The following is a 17,334-nucleotide window of genomic DNA, read 5'->3' on the forward strand; positions in this document are numbered from 1 at the left end:
ACCATACCAAATGAGTGCGATCCGTGGTCGGTCGCTGTCCACCATTTTGGCGCTATATCGGGATCTCGTCTCCCTCACCTGGGCCACCCGTACTCCTATGGCCATAGCATTTCTTGACTTCGATAAGGCTTACGATCGAGCTGACTATCACTATCTCAGCGGCGTGATGGAATCAATGGGCTTCAGTCTTAATTTTATCCACCTCATCAACAACTGTATCAGTGGTACCCGTACACGCTTCCTGATCAATAATACATTGACGGAGTACGTCCAGCTCTCACGGGGTATCAAGCAAGGCTGTCCACTTTCAACGACGCTCTATGCGATCCTCATGGAACCCTTGTTGCGCCATCTACATCATAGCCTCCCTGGATTCCAGTTTTATGGTATCAAGTCTGTGGTCCAAGCTTACGCAGACGATGTCAGCGTGCTTCTTAACGACGTTCGCGATGTCACCGCAGCGAAACGCATTCTTGAGGAATTCCAAAGAGATAGTGGTGCCATGTTAAACGTCAATAAATCCGCCGCCTTAACGCTTGGTCAAGAACGACCTATCACAGGCGAAGCTTGGCTGCCCTGTGTACAGACTAGAAAACACCTTGGTCTCTACGTTACGGCCCGGCCTCTGGACATGTCTCACAAAAATTGGATACCCAAAATTCAGGCGATAAAAGCACTCCTGCGCGACCAGAACATGCGACACCTCGATCGTCTGCAGCGAGCCTTTTTCGTCAACTCTTATGCCCTCTCCAAATTACAATTTGTTGCCGCCGTCCTACCTATGCCACCCACAGTAGCAAGATCACTCCTAGCGGCGGCCGCCTGGTACGTCTGGAAGCTCAATATTTTTAAGGTTTCCTTCACCACGACAGCACTGCCATGCGATATGGGAGGCCTTGGCTTGAAAAACCCCGGCATTCATGCCCTAGCCCTGTATCTGAAACGCTCATGGCAGATACTCACCGCCAGCGAGGACACCGTCACGAAGCGGCTCTATCAACTGTCCCGCCCCCGCAATATATCTCCGCCTGTGGACATTGGCCACGTCGGCCCGCACTTTCAGCATATAGCACTGTATTACCTTGAAAGTAGCTATCTCGACGACGAGCTTTTCAAGAAGCCGACGGTAAAACTGTACCGCCACTTACTTCGGCCGTCACTGCCTGGGCCCTTGGAAAAGAAGTATCCGGCTTGCAATTGGTCCCTCGTTTGGGCTAACATCCATAATCCAACGCTTCCGACAGATGTCCGCTCCAAATGGTATGACGTGGTCGCTGACACTATTCCGACGAAAGAAAAGCGGCACAGGATTAATCTTGCACCCAGTCCCTACTGCGACTTGTGCCACATGGTTGAGACTATTGCACATCTGTTTGTCTGCAAGGATCAAGTGCACATCTGGAATTGGACGCGCAAAAAACTCGCTGTGCTCAACCGGACTGCGCCTCATGCGATTCAGATCAGCGACATTCTGCGCCCGGACTACCGACTCTTCCCTGCAGCCAAACATAACAGCTACCTATGGCTTATGGGACATTTTATCCACTATATTCTGTCCGGCAGTGCGCCTAATGTCTTAGATTTTCAAGTATATCTCTCACACCAACACTGGCGCACAACCAACCAATATGGGCACCGGTATCAGTCAACATTTCAAAATTTTCTTCACATCGTCCTTGAGATGAAGTAGGACGTGGATAACATGAATATCTGTTATAACAATTCGTTTTTCCTGTACTATAGTCAAGGTTATACTCACTGCAAAGACTTAAATTTCTCTCATTGTGATTCTGAATAAAGCAACGTATGAGATCAAGAATATGTCCTTCCCAGGAGCAGTTATTTCTACGACATATTAAATTAGGTGTATTTTGCATGAAACAAAAGCGCAAAACAGACAGTAGCAACGAGCAAAGAAGATGGATAGAAAACAAACGAATATACAAATTACAACGAACAAAAAAAAAAAACAAAAAACAAAAAAAATGGATAAGGCAAAAAAAAAGTGGTTAAGGCGAAAAAAAAAAAAAAGCGGTCTAAGGCGCTGGTTTAAGGCACCAGTCTCTAAAAAACAAAAAAAAAAAAAAAAGTCGGTAGAGCATGAGACTATTATTCACAGGGTCGTGGGTTCGAGCCCTACGCTGGGCGGAACGGAATTTTTTTCCGCTGCAGATGTAAATTAACGTTTTTCTGATTAACGTGATGTAATGGAAATAGCAACTTTAAAATTTGCCTACGTCTCCATCAGGCGCAAGAAAACTGTATTTGAAGGTGAAGGTGATTTTGTAGACATGTGTGAAAGTCATGTTCTGTAGTGCAGGTGGTTTTGTTTGGAGAGAACATCGGCTACGTGTCAGATGTGTAGCCAAGCAGTAATGGGTCGCCATAGCTGCAAATATTAGTAGAAAATATGAAGTGTTGTCAGCTCAAGTCTGATGATTCAGACGACCGTACGGACGAAGTACACAAAAGTGCCACTAGGCGGCGCCTGTTTAGCTCAGTGGTAGAGCATTGGTCTAGTAAACCAGGGTTCGTGAGTTCCATCCTCACAGGAGGAAGACGAATCTGGGAAATCAGTTGCGTATCGTGGCCGTATAGCAAACAGTATCTGTGATGAGGAACCATTAGCGACAGGCGTATTATTAAGAATTACTCTCAGATGTGATTAAGGCAAATGGCGCAGATAAAGCATTTGCCAAAGCAGTACGGCATAAGGTGGGACGAGGCAGTTTGAATTACATTCTATAGATGTACTTCTCACAAATCTCAGAGCCTCTCGTGGTCGTCGTCGTCGTCGCCGCCGCCGCTTCTGCAGAAGTAGCAAATTGCCATTGTAGCAAATGCGGCGAGGGACACCCTGCCATCGATTCCGAATGCTCAAAGTGTGTGGTCTTGTTTTCCTGTCTATGTTTGGTCGGTCTCGTAAGAGGTTGAATGTAACGAATGGGCGGGAAGGAGTAAGGGGCAGCGGCTGTGTGGAACGAAAACACAATTCCTCAGGGGCGTGAGCGTTTCGATATGAGTCGTATGTAAGTTGTGCTTGGTCGTCAGTGACCGTGTGGCCTAATGGATAAGGCGTCGGACTACGGATCCGAAGATTGCAGGTTCGAATCCTGTCACGGTCGCGTTTTCCAGTTCTGAAAAAGAAACATACCGTTTTAAAGTAGAAATTGAGCAGTACGAAACCGTCTGAATGTTGCTGTTGACCATTCTGTGCTTGGAGATGGTCTTTAGCCTGAAACACACACAACAAGACCGGTGTTAACTAGCGAAATGGTCGGCAGAGTGCCCTCACCGCGAGTTTTGACTGGTACTTGCACATCTAAAACAACGTCGGAAAGTAACTCGTTCGGCTTTTGAGTCACATCAAGTATGTGTGTTAATTTTGACGCCGCAAGCTCTGCAGATTGTCATGCAATTCCTTTACCTCTCAGAAATGATTATGAAATAAAAGTGAAGAACGTGACGAGTGTGACGTTAGGAAAACATTAGGCAGCATGGAGAGATACTGTATGGGACCACCCAACCCAAACGAGTACAGTGTGATCTGCTACCCAGCAGGTATCCGACGAGGCAGCACGGCTAGCTCAGTCGGTAGAGCATGAGACTCTTATTCACAGGGTCGTGGGTTCGAGCCCTACGCTGGGCGGAACGGAATTTTTTTCCGCTGCAGATGTAAATTACCGATTTTCTGATTAACGTGGTGTAATGGAAATAGCAACTTTAAAATTTGCCTACGTCTCCATCAGTCGCAAGAAAACTGTATTTGAAGGTGAAGGTGATTTTGTAGACATGTGTGAAACTCATGTTCTGAAGTGCAGGTGGTTTTGTTTGGAGAGAACATCGGCTACGTGTCAGATGTGTAACCAAGCAGTAATGGGTCGCCATAGCTGCAAATATTAGTAGAAAATATGAAGTGTTGTCAGCTGAAGTCTGATGATTCAGACGACCGTACGGACGAAGTACGCAAAAGTGCCGCTAGGCGGCGCCTGTTTAGCTCAGTGGTAGAGCATTGGTCTAGTAAACCAGGTTTCGTGAGTTCCATCCTCACAGGAGGAAGACGAATCTTGGAAATCAGTTGCGTATCGTGGCCGTATAGCAAACAGTATCTGTGATGAGGAACAATTAGCGACAGGCGTATTATTAAGAATTACTCTCAGATGGGATTAAGGCAAATGGCGCAGATAAAGCATTTGCCAAAGCAGTACGGCATAAGGTGGGACGAGGCAGTCTGAATTACATTCTATAGATGTACTTCTCACAAATCTCAGAGCCTCTCGCGGTCGTCGTCGTCGTCGTCGTCGTCGTCGTCGTCATCGTCGCCGCCGCCGCCGCTTCTGCAGAAGTAGCAAATTGCCATTGTAGCAAATGCGGCGAGGGACACCCTGCCATCGATTCCGAATGCTCAAAGTGTGTGGTCTTGTTTTCCTGTCTATGTTTGGTCGGTATCGTAAGAGGTTGAATGTAACGAATGGGCGAGAAACAGTAAGGGGCAGCGGCTGTGTGGAACGAAAACACAATTCCTCAGGATCGTGAGTGTTTCGAGATGAGTCGTATATAAATTGTACCTGGTCGTCAGTGAAAGTGTGGCGTAATATATAAGGCGTCGGACTTCGGATCCGAAAATTGCAGGTTCGAATTCTGTCACGGTCGTGTTTTTCCAGTTCTGAAAAACAAACATACCGTTTTAATGTAGCAATTGAGCAGTACGAAACCGTCTGAATGTTGCTGTTGACCATTCTGTGCTTGGAGATTGTCTTGAGCCTGAAACACACAACAAGACCGGTGTTAACTAGCGAAATGGTCGGCAGAGTGCCCTCACCGCGAGTTTTGACTAGCACTTGCACATCTAAAACAACGTCGGAAAGTAACTCGTTCGGCTTTTGAGTCACATCAAGTATGTGTGTTAATTTTGACGCCGCAAGCTCTGCAGATTGTCATGCAATTCCTTTACCTCTCAGAAATGATTATGAAATAAAAGTGAAGTACGTGACGAGTGTGACGTTAGGAAAACATTAGGCAGCATGGAGAGATTCTGTATGGGACCACCCAACCCAAACGAGTACAGTGTGATCTGCTACCCAGCAGGTGTCCAACGAGGCAGCACGGCTAGCTCAGTCGGTAGAGCATGAGACTATTATTCACAGGGTCGTGGGTTCGAGCCCTACGCTGGGCGGAACGGAATTTTTTTCCGCTGCAGATGTAAATTAACGTTTTTCTGATTAACGTGATGTAATGGAAATAGCAACTTTAAAATTTGCCTACGTCTCCATCAGTCGCAAGAAAACTGTATTTGAAGGTGAAGGTGATTTTGTAGACATGTGTGAAAGTCATGTTCTGTAGTGCAGGTGGTTTTGTTTGGAGAGAACATCGGCTACGTGTCAGATGTGTAGCCAAGCAGTAATGGGTCGCCATAGCTGCAAATATTAGTCGAAAATATGAAGTGTTGTCAGCTGAAGTCTGATGATTCAGACGACCGTACGGACGAAGTACACAAAAGTGCCACTAGGCGGCGCCTGTTTAGCTCAGTGGTAGAGCATTGGTCTAGTAAACCAGGGTTCGTGAGTTCCATCCTCACAGGAGGAAGACGAATCTGGGAAATCAGTTGCGTATCGTGGCCGTATAGCAAACAGTATCTGTGATGAGGAACCATTAGCGACAGGCGTATTATTAAGAATTACTCTCAGATGTGATTAAGGCAAATGGCGCAGATAAAGCATTTGCCAAAGCAGTACGGCATAAGGTGGGACGAGGCAGTTTGAATTACATTCTATAGATGTACTTCTCACAAATCTCAGAGCCTCTCGTGGTCGTCGTCGTCGTCGCCGCCGCCGCTTCTGCAGAAGTAGCAAATTGCCATTGTAGCAAATGCGGCGAGGGACACCCTGCCATCGATTCCGAATGCTCAAAGTGTGTGGTCTTGTTTTCCTGTCTATGTTTGGTCGGTCTCGTAAGAGGTTGAATGTAACGAATGGGCGGGAAAGAGTAAGGGGCAGCGGCTGTGTGGAACGAAAACACAATTCCTCAGGAGCGTGAGCGTTTCGATATGAGTCGTATATAAGTTGTACTTGGTCGTCAGTGACCGTGTGGCCTAATGGATAAGGCGTCGGACATCGGATCCGAAGATTGCAGGTTCGAATCCTGTCACGGTCGCGTTTTCCAGTTCTGAAAAAGAAACATACCGTTTTAAAGTAGAAATTGAGCAGTACGAAACCGTCTGAATGTTGCTGTTGACCATTCTGTGCTTGGAGATGGTCTTTAGCCTGAAACACACACAACAAGACCGGTGTTAACTAGCGAAATGGTCGGCAGAGTGCCCTCACCGCGAGTTTTGACTAGCACTTGCACATCTAAAACAACGTCGGAAAGTAACTCGTTCGGCTTTTGAGTCACATCAAGTATGTGTGTTAATTTTGACGCCGCAAGCTCTGCAGATTGTCATGCAATTCCTTTACCTCTCAGAAATGATTATGAAATAAAAGTGAAGAACGTGACGAGTGTGACGTTAGGAAAACATTAGGCAGCATGGAGAGATACTGTATGGGACCACCCAACCCAAACGAGTACAGTGTGATCTGCTACCCAGCAGGTATCCAACGAGGCAGCACGGCTAGCTCAGTCGGTAGAGCATGAGACTCTTATTCACAGGGTCGTGGGTTCGAGCCCTACGCTGGGCGGAACGGAATTTTTTTCCGCTGCAGATTTAAATTACCGATTTTCTGATTAACGTGGTGTAATGGAAATAGCAACTTTAAAATTTGCCTACGTCTCCATCAGTCGCAAGAAAACTGTATTTGAAGGTGAAGGTGATTTTGTAGACATGTGTGAAACTCATGTTCTGAAGTGCAGGTGGTTTTGTTTGGAGAGAACATCGGCTACGTGTCAGATGTGTAGCCAAGCAGTAATGGGTCGCCATAGCTGCAAATATTAGTAGAAAATATGAAGTGTTGTCAGCTGAAGTCTGATGATTCAGACGACCGTACGGACGAAGTACGCAAAAGTGCCGCTAGGCGGCGCCTGTTTAGCTCAGTGGTAGAGCATTGGTCTAGTAAACCACGTTTCGTGAGTTCCATCCTCACAGGAGGAAGACGAATCTTGGAAATCAGTTGCGTATCGTGGCCGTATAGCAAACAGTATCTGTGATGAGGAACAATTAGCGACAGGCGTATTATTAAGAATTACTCTCAGATGGGAATAAGGCGAATGGCGCAGATAAAGCATTTGCCAAAACAGTACGGCATAAGGTGGGACGAGGCAGTCTGAATTACATTCTATAGATGTACTTCTCACAAATCTCAGAGCCTCTCGCGGTCGTCGTCGTCGTCGTCGTCGTCGTCGTCGTCATCGTCGCCGCCGCCGCCGCTTCTGCAGAAGTAGCAAATTGCCATTGTAGCAAATGCGGCGAGGGACACCCTGCCATCGATTCCGAATGCTCAAAGTGTGTGGTCTTGTTTTCCTGTCTATGTTTGGTCGGTATCGTAAGAGGTTGAATGTAACGAATGGGCGAGAAACAGTAAGGGGCAGCGGCTGTGTGGAACGAAAACACAATTCCTCAGGATCGTGAGTGTTTCGAGATGAGTCGTATATAAATTGTACCTGGTCGTCAGTGAAAGTGTGGCGTAATATATAAGGCGTCGGACTTCGGATCCGAAAATTGCAGGTTCGAATTCTGTCACGGTCGTGTTTTTCCAGTTCTGAAAAACAAACATACCGTTTTAATGTAGCAATTGAGCAGTACGAAACCGTCTGAATGTTGCTGTTGACCATTCTGTGCTTGGAGATTGTCTTGAGCCTGAAACACACAACAAGACCGGTGTTAACTAGCGAAATGGTCGGCAGAGTGCCCTCACCGCGAGTTTTGACTAGCACTTGCACATCTAAAACAACGTCGGAAAGTAACTCGTTCGGCTTTTGAGTCACATCAAGTATGTGTGTTAATTTTGACGCCGCAAGCTCTGCAGATTGTCATGCAATTCCTTTACCTCTCAGAAATGATTATGAAATAAAAGTGAAGTACGTGACGAGTGTGACGTTAGGAAAACATTAGGCAGCATGGAGAGATTCTGTATGGGACCACCCAACCCAAACGAGTACAGTGTGATCTGCTACCCAGCAGGTGTCCAACGAGGCAGCACGGCTAGCTCAGTCGGTAGAGCATGAGACTATTATTCACAGGGTCGTGGGTTCGAGCCCTACGCTGGGCGGAACGGAATTTTTTTCCGCTGCAGATGTAAATTAACGTTTTTCTGATTAACGTGATGTAATGGAAATAGCAACTTTAAAATTTGCCTACGTCTCCATCAGTCGCAAGAAAACTGTATTTGAAGGTGAAGGTGATTTTGTAGACATGTGTGAAAGTCATGTTCTGTAGTGCAGGTGGTTTTGTTTGGAGAGAACATCGGCTACGTGTCAGATGTGTAGCCAAGCAGTAATGGGTCGCCATAGCTGCAAATATTAGTCGAAAATATGAAGTGTTGTCAGCTGAAGTCTGATGATTCAGACGACCGTACGGACGAAGTACACAAAAGTGCCACTAGGCGGCGCCTGTTTAGCTCAGTGGTAGAGCATTGGTCTAGTAAACCAGGGTTCGTGAGTTCCATCCTCACAGGAGGAAGACGAATCTGGGAAATCAGTTGCGTATCGTGGCCGTATAGCAAACAGTATCTGTGATGAGGAACCATTAGCGACAGGCGTATTATTAAGAATTACTCTCAGATGTGATTAAGGCAAATGGCGCAGATAAAGCATTTGCCAAAGCAGTACGGCATAAGGTGGGACGAGGCAGTTTGAATTACATTCTATAGATGTACTTCTCACAAATCTCAGAGCCTCTCGTGGTCGTCGTCGTCGTCGCCGCCGCCGCTTCTGCAGAAGTAGCAAATTGCCATTGTAGCAAATGCGGCGAGGGACACCCTGCCATCGATTCCGAATGCTCAAAGTGTGTGGTCTTGTTTTCCTGTCTATGTTTGGTCGGTCTCGTAAGAGGTTGAATGTAACGAATGGGCGGGAAAGAGTAAGGGGCAGCGGCTGTGTGGAACGAAAACACAATTCCTCAGGAGCGTGAGCGTTTCGATATGAGTCGTATATAAGTTGTACTTGGTCGTCAGTGACCGTGTGGCCTAATGGATAAGGCGTCGGACATCGGATCCGAAGATTGCAGGTTCGAATCCTGTCACGGTCGCGTTTTCCAGTTCTGAAAAAGAAACATACCGTTTTAAAGTAGAAATTGAGCAGTACGAAACCGTCTGAATGTTGCTGTTGACCATTCTGTGCTTGGAGATGGTCTTTAGCCTGAAACACACACAACAAGACCGGTGTTAACTAGCGAAATGGTCGGCAGAGTGCCCTCACCGCGAGTTTTGACTAGCACTTGCACATCTAAAACAACGTCGGAAAGTAACTCGTTCGGCTTTTGAGTCACATCAAGTATGTGTGTTAATTTTGACGCCGCAAGCTCTGCAGATTGTCATGCAATTCCTTTACCTCTCAGAAATGATTATGAAATAAAAGTGAAGAACGTGACGAGTGTGACGTTAGGAAAACATTAGGCAGCATGGAGAGATACTGTATGGGACCACCCAACCCAAACGAGTACAGTGTGATCTGCTACCCAGCAGGTATCCAACGAGGCAGCACGGCTAGCTCAGTCGGTAGAGCATGAGACTCTTATTCACAGGGTCGTGGGTTCGAGCCCTACGCTGGGCGGAACGGAATTTTTTTCCGCTGCAGATTTAAATTACCGATTTTCTGATTAACGTGGTGTAATGGAAATAGCAACTTTAAAATTTGCCTACGTCTCCATCAGTCGCAAGAAAACTGTATTTGAAGGTGAAGGTGATTTTGTAGACATGTGTGAAACTCATGTTCTGAAGTGCAGGTGGTTTTGTTTGGAGAGAACATCGGCTACGTGTCAGATGTGTAGCCAAGCAGTAATGGGTCGCCATAGCTGCAAATATTAGTAGAAAATATGAAGTGTTGTCAGCTCAAGTCTGATGATTCAGACGACCGTACGGACGAAGTACGCAAAAGTGCCGCTAGGCGGCGCCTGTTTAGCTCAGTGGTAGAGCATTGGTCTAGTAAACCACGTTTCGTGAGTTCCATCCTCACAGGAGGAAGACGAATCTTGGAAATCAGTTGCGTATCGTGGCCGTATAGCAAACAGTATCTGTGATGAGGAACCATTAGCGACAGGCGTATTATTAAGAATTACTCTCAGATGTGATTAAGGCAAATGGCGCAGATAAAGCATTTGCCAAAGCAGTACGGCATAAGGTGGGACGAGGCAGTTTGAATTACATTCTATAGATGTACTTCTCACAAATCTCAGAGCCTCTCGTGGTCGTCGTCGTCGTCGTCGCCGCCGCCGCTTCTGCAGAAGTAGCAAATTGCCATTGTAGCAAATGCGGCGAGGGACACCCTGCCATCGATTCCGAATGCTCAAAGTGTGTGGTCTTGTTTTCCTGTCTATGTTTGGTCGGTATCGTAAGAGGTTGAATGTAACGAATGGGCGAGAAACAGTAAGGGGCAGCGGCTGTGTGGAACGAAAACACAATTCCTCAGGATCGTGAGTGTTTCGAGATGAGTCGTATATAAATTGTACCTGGTCTTCAGTGAAAGTGTGGCGTAATATATAAGGCGTCGGACTTCGGATCCGAAAATTGCAGGTTCGAATTCTGTCACGGTCGTGTTTTTCCAGTTCTGAAAAACAAACATACCGTTTTAATGTAGCAATTGAGCAGTACGAAACCGTCTGAATGTTGCTGTTGACCATTCTGTGCTTGGAGATTGTCTTGAGCCTGAAACACACAACAAGACCGGTGTTAACTAGCGAAATGGTCGGCAGAGTGCCCTCACCGCGAGTTTTGACTAGCACTTGCACATCTAAAACAACGTCGGAAAGTAACTCGTTCGGCTTTTGAGTCACATCAAGTATGTGTGTTAATTTTGACGCCGCAAGCTCTGCAGATTGTCATGCAATTCCTTTACCTCTCAGAAATGATTATGAAATAAAAGTGAAGTACGTGACGAGTGTGACGTTAGGAAAACATTAGGCAGAATGGAGAGATTCTGTATGGGACCACCCAACCCAAACGAGTACAGTGTGATCTGCTACCCAGCAGGTATCCAACGAGGCAGCACGGCTAGCTCAGTCGGAAGTCGAGGCGCGGCCGTCGTGCAGGTCGGACGTGCCTGGAGCGTTGTTTACATGCTCAGCTGCGGCCTGCGGTGCGGCACGTGGTGAGTCGAGGGCCGTTGCGGCGCGCAAACATCTTGTTTGTAACGAATAGAACCTAACATGGATCACCCAGAGCGGAAAGATACTTTGAAGTTTATGTTTGATGGAAGTTTTTCTCGACCGAAATATTACGAAGTCGAACGATTTCTCGATGAAGACGTAAAATTGCCTCCCACCGATATCATTGGTATCCATTTGTCTATTGTCAGTAGCACAGTTTATATCAAATTGCGTGACCCAGAATTGTGCGACAAAATCATCGATTCATGTGGCGGTACCTATAAATTTCGACACAGTGACGGGAATGTTGGTGAGGTGACTGTTGTCCACGCTGGTCTTGGTATTCGTACCGTCAGGATTTTCGAGTTGCCTTTTGAAATCTCGGCCGAACAAATTAATGCTTCTATTAAGTCCTACGGCAAAATTATCAGTAACATTGCCGAAAAGTGGGCCTCGTTCCATAAGTACCCTGTTTTGAACGGTGTGCGGCAAATTAAGATCGAATTGCAACGGCATATTCCGTCCTACCTAACGATTTGTGGATATAGGGCGATAATCATATATGAGGGACAGCCTCGTACATGTTCAGGCTGTAATTCCACGGGACACGTCCGGGCACAGTGCATCCAACGACGTGTAACGCAGCTGCCTGCGGGTGAACTGGGCCCTCCCCCGCAACCGACAATATTACCGACTACTTATGTAGCGGCGGTCCGTGCAAATACACCCACTGCGTCGGCTGCGGAAGTCGGACTTAGTGTGGCAGATGTTACGAATGACGGAGATGTACCTATGGAAATCTCTACCGCTCAGGAAGCCTTGCCGGTCGCTGGCTTACTAGCCGCGGTGCCCTGTGACGACTCACGTGAGGAAGCCAGGGTTGACGTTGTGGAGGCGGCCACTACCGCCACTGACAGCCAGCAAGAGACAGAGGCTCTTCCTCTTCCTTTAAAGAATGCGGAAGCCTCTGTCAGTGGGTCCTCCCCGAAAAAGCACAAGAAACGTCGGATCGCTCGTCCGGCGGCAGCTCAATCGGCACCTCCCTTGCGTGAAAAGGCCAAACACGCGGGCCGCATGATCTGCGATGACACTTCGGGGACCGAAGATTATCTTCCGTCGTTGGCCTCACCCATGAATATTGACGATGATGTATCCAACCTTGACACGGGGAGGGCACATATTAGTGCACCACCGCGGACGGCCCAAGTTGCAGATGTGCAGGGTGACGGCCCGCAATGCGGTTCCGGAACTGCTGCAGCAGGCGCGACGACGGCTGTGCCTGTCGATAATTGGGCGGATGATATTGAAGATATGACTGGCAATCCCGAGCGTGAAGAACCGATGGCAACTGGTGATACGCTGCTTACGTCTCGGCGCAATGCAGCGTCCACGGACGGCGACGTCTAGACTTATACGACCTCCGAAGCGGACGACTGATGAAGGGATAAAAATCGTACCTGTTTTCATCTGCAGATGACCACTCATCCCACATTGCTCCGTTCACGACAATCCTATAAGATTTCTACCATAAATGTTAACCGCATTGTCTCTCAAGCAAAAATCCACAGCCTTCGACATTATTTACGGGCCGCTGATATAGACATTCTGTTCGTACAGGAAGCACTGACTCCACTCCTAGCCGACGTACCCGGTTACGACGCCATTGTCAATATAGGGACGGAGGCAGGTACGATCATTCTGTATCGGGAAGGCATTGAATGTTCTTGTTTGTCCATGTTACCTACCGGACGAGGCATTGCCGCACAGTTCCATGATGTACTCCTTCTTAATGTGTACGCCCCTTCCGGTTCCAACGCGCGAGCGGCGAGGAGGGAGTTTTACACGGGAGAGATAGCGAATCTAATCACCGACTTGCGTCTGCGTATTATTATGGGTGGTGACTTTAACTGCGTATTGCGCCGCACCGATCAAACGCCGAACTTTAACTTCAGCCAGGAACTGCTAACACTGGTTACAGAATTGCAGTCAGTCGACACGTGGGCGACCTTACACCCAGATGAAGTTGCCTTTACTCACTTTACGCAGACATCTTCCAGCAGGTTAGATCGCATATATGTGCAACGCGGTCTTTTAGCCGACGTGGGAACTTGCGAATATTGGCCCGTTAATTTCAGTGACCATATCGCTTACCACATCGTCTTTAATCACTCACCGCAGAAAGTTTATAGAGGCTTCGGACGATGGCAACTCAACTGTCGCCTCTTACAAGACGCCACTTTAGAGCGTGAGATCCGGTCAGTTTGGCACTCCGTAACATCAAGCAGGCCCACGTATTCCACGTGGATTGATTGGTGGACGCTTCATGCAAAGGGGAAACTCATTACTTGCATCAAGCACCACGCCCGGATTCGCGCTCGCGATGAGAAGGAAATCACTGAATTCTATTTCTGTGCCCTGCGAGAATTGTACCGGGATTATCATCAGGTGCCTAATAACATCACGCACGTACGCAGACTCCAAGCCAAGATTACATCCTTGACGGGCTGCACCGCCGTCGGCCACCAGATTCGAGCACGTGACTCCACAAACTTGCCGCAACAGCAGACGTCAGTCCATCATATCGTCCAACAGTTACGTGCAGCGCGTAGGAAACTTATTCATAAGTTGCAGGATGCAGACGGTGCTTGTTATACCCTACAGCGAGACATCAAAAACCATGTTACCAACCACTTTGCTGCACTTTACACCTGTGCTGGTGTACCACATGAGAAAGTGCGAGATTGGTATCATTCTGGACCCCCGCCGTACTGCATTACCGACGACCTCAATCGGGACCTGCTTGCTCCCTTTACCAAAGAAGAACTGAAGGATGCCCTGCTTGCTGCGCCACGAAATAAATCTCCGGGCACGGACGGGCTCTCTGTCGAGTTTTACGTCAAATATTGGCCTATATTAGGGGACGAACTCACAGAGATGTACAATGAAGTACTACGTGGGATTGCTCTACCCCCAGCCTTCACAGAAGGGTTAACTGTTTTAATACCTAAGACGCCGACGCCGACCACCACCAAAGATCTGCGGCCCATTACTCTGCTCAATGCCGACCTTAAGCTTCTGACGCGCCCTCAATGCCCGATTACGGCAGCTGTTACCCTATCTTCTGGGACCATACCAAATGAGTGCGATCCGTGGTCGGTCGCTGTCCACCATTTTGGCGCTATATCGGGATCTCGTCTCCCTCACCTGGGCCACCCGTACTCCTATGGCCATAGCATTTCTTGACTTCGATAAGGCTTACGATCGAGCTGACTATCACTATCTCAGCGGCGTGATGGAATCAATGGGCTTCAGTCTTAATTTTATCCACCTCATCAACAACTGTATCAGTGGTACCCGTACACGCTTCCTGATCAATAATACATTGACGGAGTACGTCCAGCTCTCACGGGGTATCAAGCAAGGCTGTCCACTTTCAACGACGCTCTATGCGATCCTCATGGAACCCTTGTTGCGCCATCTACATCATAGCCTCCCTGGATTCCAGTTTTATGGTATCAAGTCTGTGGTCCAAGCTTACGCAGACGATGTCAGCGTGCTTCTTAACGACGTTCGCGATGTCACCGCAGCGAAACGCATTCTTGAGGAATTCCAAAGAGATAGTGGTGCCATGTTAAACGTCAATAAATCCGCCGCCTTAACGCTTGGTCAAGAACGACCTATCACAGGCGAAGCTTGGCTGCCCTGTGTACAGACTAGAAAACACCTTGGTCTCTACGTTACGGCCCGGCCTCTGGACATGTCTCACAAAAATTGGATACCCAAAATTCAGGCGATAAAAGCACTCCTGCGCGACCAGAACATGCGACACCTCGATCGTCTGCAGCGAGCCTTTTTCGTCAACTCTTATGCCCTCTCCAAATTACAATTTGTTGCCGCCGTCCTACCTATGCCACCCACAGTAGCAAGATCACTCCTAGCGGCGGCCGCCTGGTACGTCTGGAAGCTCAATATTTTTAAGGTTTCCTTCACCACGACAGCACTGCCATGCGATATGGGAGGCCTTGGCTTGAAAAACCCCGGCATTCATGCCCTAGCCCTGTATCTGAAACGCTCATGGCAGATACTCACCGCCAGCGAGGACACCGTCACGAAGCGGCTCTATCAACTGTCCCGCCCCCGCAATATATCTCCGCCTGTGGACATTGGCCACGTCGGCCCGCACTTTCAGCATATAGCACTGTATTACCTTGAAAGTAGCTATCTCGACGACGAGCTTTTCAAGAAGCCGACGGTAAAACTGTACCGCCACTTACTTCGGCCGTCACTGCCTGGGCCCTTGGAAAAGAAGTATCCGGCTTGCAATTGGTCCCTCGTTTGGGCTAACATCCATAATCCAACGCTTCCGACAGATGTCCGCTCCAAATGGTATGACGTGGTCGCTGACACTATTCCGACGAAAGAAAAGCGGCACAGGATTAATCTTGCACCCAGTCCCTACTGCGACTTGTGCCACATGGTTGAGACTATTGCACATCTGTTTGTCTGCAAGGATCAAGTGCACATCTGGAATTGGACGCGCAAAAAACTCGCTGTGCTCAACCGGACTGCGCCTCATGCGATTCAGATCAGCGACATTCTGCGCCCGGACTACCGACTCTTCCCTGCAGCCAAACATAACAGCTACCTATGGCTTATGGGACATTTTATCCACTATATTCTGTCCGGCAGTGCGCCTAATGTCTTAGATTTTCAAGTATATCTCTCACACCAACACTGGCGCACAACCAACCAATATGGGCACCGGTATCAGTCAACATTTCAAAATTTTCTTCACATCGTCCTTGAGATGAAGTAGGACGTGGATAACATGAATATCTGTTATAACAATTCGTTTTTCCTGTACTATAGTCAAGGTTATACTCACTGCAAAGACTTAAATTTCTCTCATTGTGATTCTGAATAAAGCAACGTATGAGATCAAGAATATGTCCTTCCCAGGAGCAGTTATTTCTACGACATATTAAATTAGGTGTATTTTGCATGAAACAAAAGCGCAAAACAGACAGTAGCAACGAGCAAAGAAGATGGATAGAAAACAAACGAATATACAAATTACAACGAACAAAAAAAAAACAAAAAACAAAAAAAATGGATAAGGCAAAAAAAAAGTGGTTAAGGCGAAAAAAAAAAAAAAAGCGGTCTAAGGCGCTGGTTTAAGGCACCAGTCTCTAAAAAACAAAAAAAAAAAAAAAGTCGGTAGAGCATGAGACTATTATTCACAGGGTCGTGGGTTCGAGCCCTACGCTGGGCGGAACGGAATTTTTTTCCGCTGCAGATGTAAATTAACGTTTTTCTGATTAACGTGATGTAATGGAAATAGCAACTTTAAAATTTGCCTACGTCTCCATCAGGCGCAAGAAAACTGTATTTGAAGGTGAAGGTGATTTTGTAGACATGTGTGAAAGTCATGTTCTGTAGTGCAGGTGGTTTTGTTTGGAGAGAACATCGGCTACGTGTCAGATGTGTAGCCAAGCAGTAATGGGTCGCCATAGCTGCAAATATTAGTAGAAAATATGAAGTGTTGTCAGCTCAAGTCTGATGATTCAGACGACCGTACGGACGAAGTACACAAAAGTGCCACTAGGCGGCGCCTGTTTAGCTCAGTGGTAGAGCATTGGTCTAGTAAACCAGGGTTCGTGAGTTCCATCCTCACAGGAGGAAGACGAATCTGGGAAATCAGTTGCGTATCGTGGCCGTATAGCAAACAGTATCTGTGATGAGGAACCATTAGCGACAGGCGTATTATTAAGAATTACTCTCAGATGTGATTAAGGCAAATGGCGCAGATAAAGCATTTGCCAAAGCAGTACGGCATAAGGTGGGACGAGGCAGTTTGAATTACATTCTATAGATGTACTTCTCACAAATCTCAGAGCCTCTCGTGGTCGTCGTCGTCGTCGCCGCCGCCGCTTCTGCAGAAGTAGCAAATTGCCATTGTAGCAAATGCGGCGAGGGACACCCTGCCATCGATTCCGAATGCTCAAAGTGTGTGGTCTTGTTTTCCTGTCTATGTTTGGTCGGTCTCGTAAGAGGTTGAATGTAACGAATGGGCGGGAAGGAGTAAGGGGCAGCGGCTG

General features: G+C 47.4%; 8 non-coding genes across 8 annotated transcripts; all 8 read left to right on the plus strand.

The window, feature by feature from the left end:
* The first annotated feature begins 3,052 nt into the window (after positions 1–3,052).
* On the plus strand, positions 3,053–3,125 carry Trnar-acg (transfer RNA arginine (anticodon ACG)). Its single transcript has one exon. It is a non-coding gene; the product is annotated as a tRNA-Arg (tRNA).
* A 451-nt stretch (positions 3,126–3,576) lies between these two features.
* Positions 3,577–3,649, plus strand: Trnak-cuu (transfer RNA lysine (anticodon CUU)). Its single transcript has one exon. It is a non-coding gene; the product is annotated as a tRNA-Lys (tRNA).
* A 1,454-nt stretch (positions 3,650–5,103) lies between these two features.
* On the plus strand, positions 5,104–5,176 carry Trnan-auu (transfer RNA asparagine (anticodon AUU)). The gene has a single exon. It is a non-coding gene; the product is annotated as a tRNA-Asn (tRNA).
* Positions 5,177–6,080: 904 nt separating this feature from the next.
* Positions 6,081–6,153, plus strand: Trnar-ucg (transfer RNA arginine (anticodon UCG)). The gene has a single exon. It is a non-coding gene; the product is annotated as a tRNA-Arg (tRNA).
* A 451-nt stretch (positions 6,154–6,604) lies between these two features.
* Positions 6,605–6,677, plus strand: Trnak-cuu (transfer RNA lysine (anticodon CUU)). Its single transcript has one exon. It is a non-coding gene; the product is annotated as a tRNA-Lys (tRNA).
* A 1,454-nt stretch (positions 6,678–8,131) lies between these two features.
* On the plus strand, positions 8,132–8,204 carry Trnan-auu (transfer RNA asparagine (anticodon AUU)). Its single transcript has one exon. It is a non-coding gene; the product is annotated as a tRNA-Asn (tRNA).
* Positions 8,205–9,108: 904 nt separating this feature from the next.
* Trnar-ucg (transfer RNA arginine (anticodon UCG)) lies at positions 9,109–9,181 on the plus strand. Its single transcript has one exon. It is a non-coding gene; the product is annotated as a tRNA-Arg (tRNA).
* A 451-nt stretch (positions 9,182–9,632) lies between these two features.
* Trnak-cuu (transfer RNA lysine (anticodon CUU)) lies at positions 9,633–9,705 on the plus strand. Its single transcript has one exon. It is a non-coding gene; the product is annotated as a tRNA-Lys (tRNA).
* Positions 9,706–17,334: the final 7,629 nt, after the last annotated feature.

The sequence above is a fragment of the Schistocerca gregaria genome, chromosome 10 (assembly GCF_023897955.1).
Source record: "Schistocerca gregaria isolate iqSchGreg1 chromosome 10, iqSchGreg1.2, whole genome shotgun sequence".
Classification (NCBI taxonomy): Eukaryota; Metazoa; Arthropoda; class Insecta; order Orthoptera; family Acrididae; genus Schistocerca; species Schistocerca gregaria.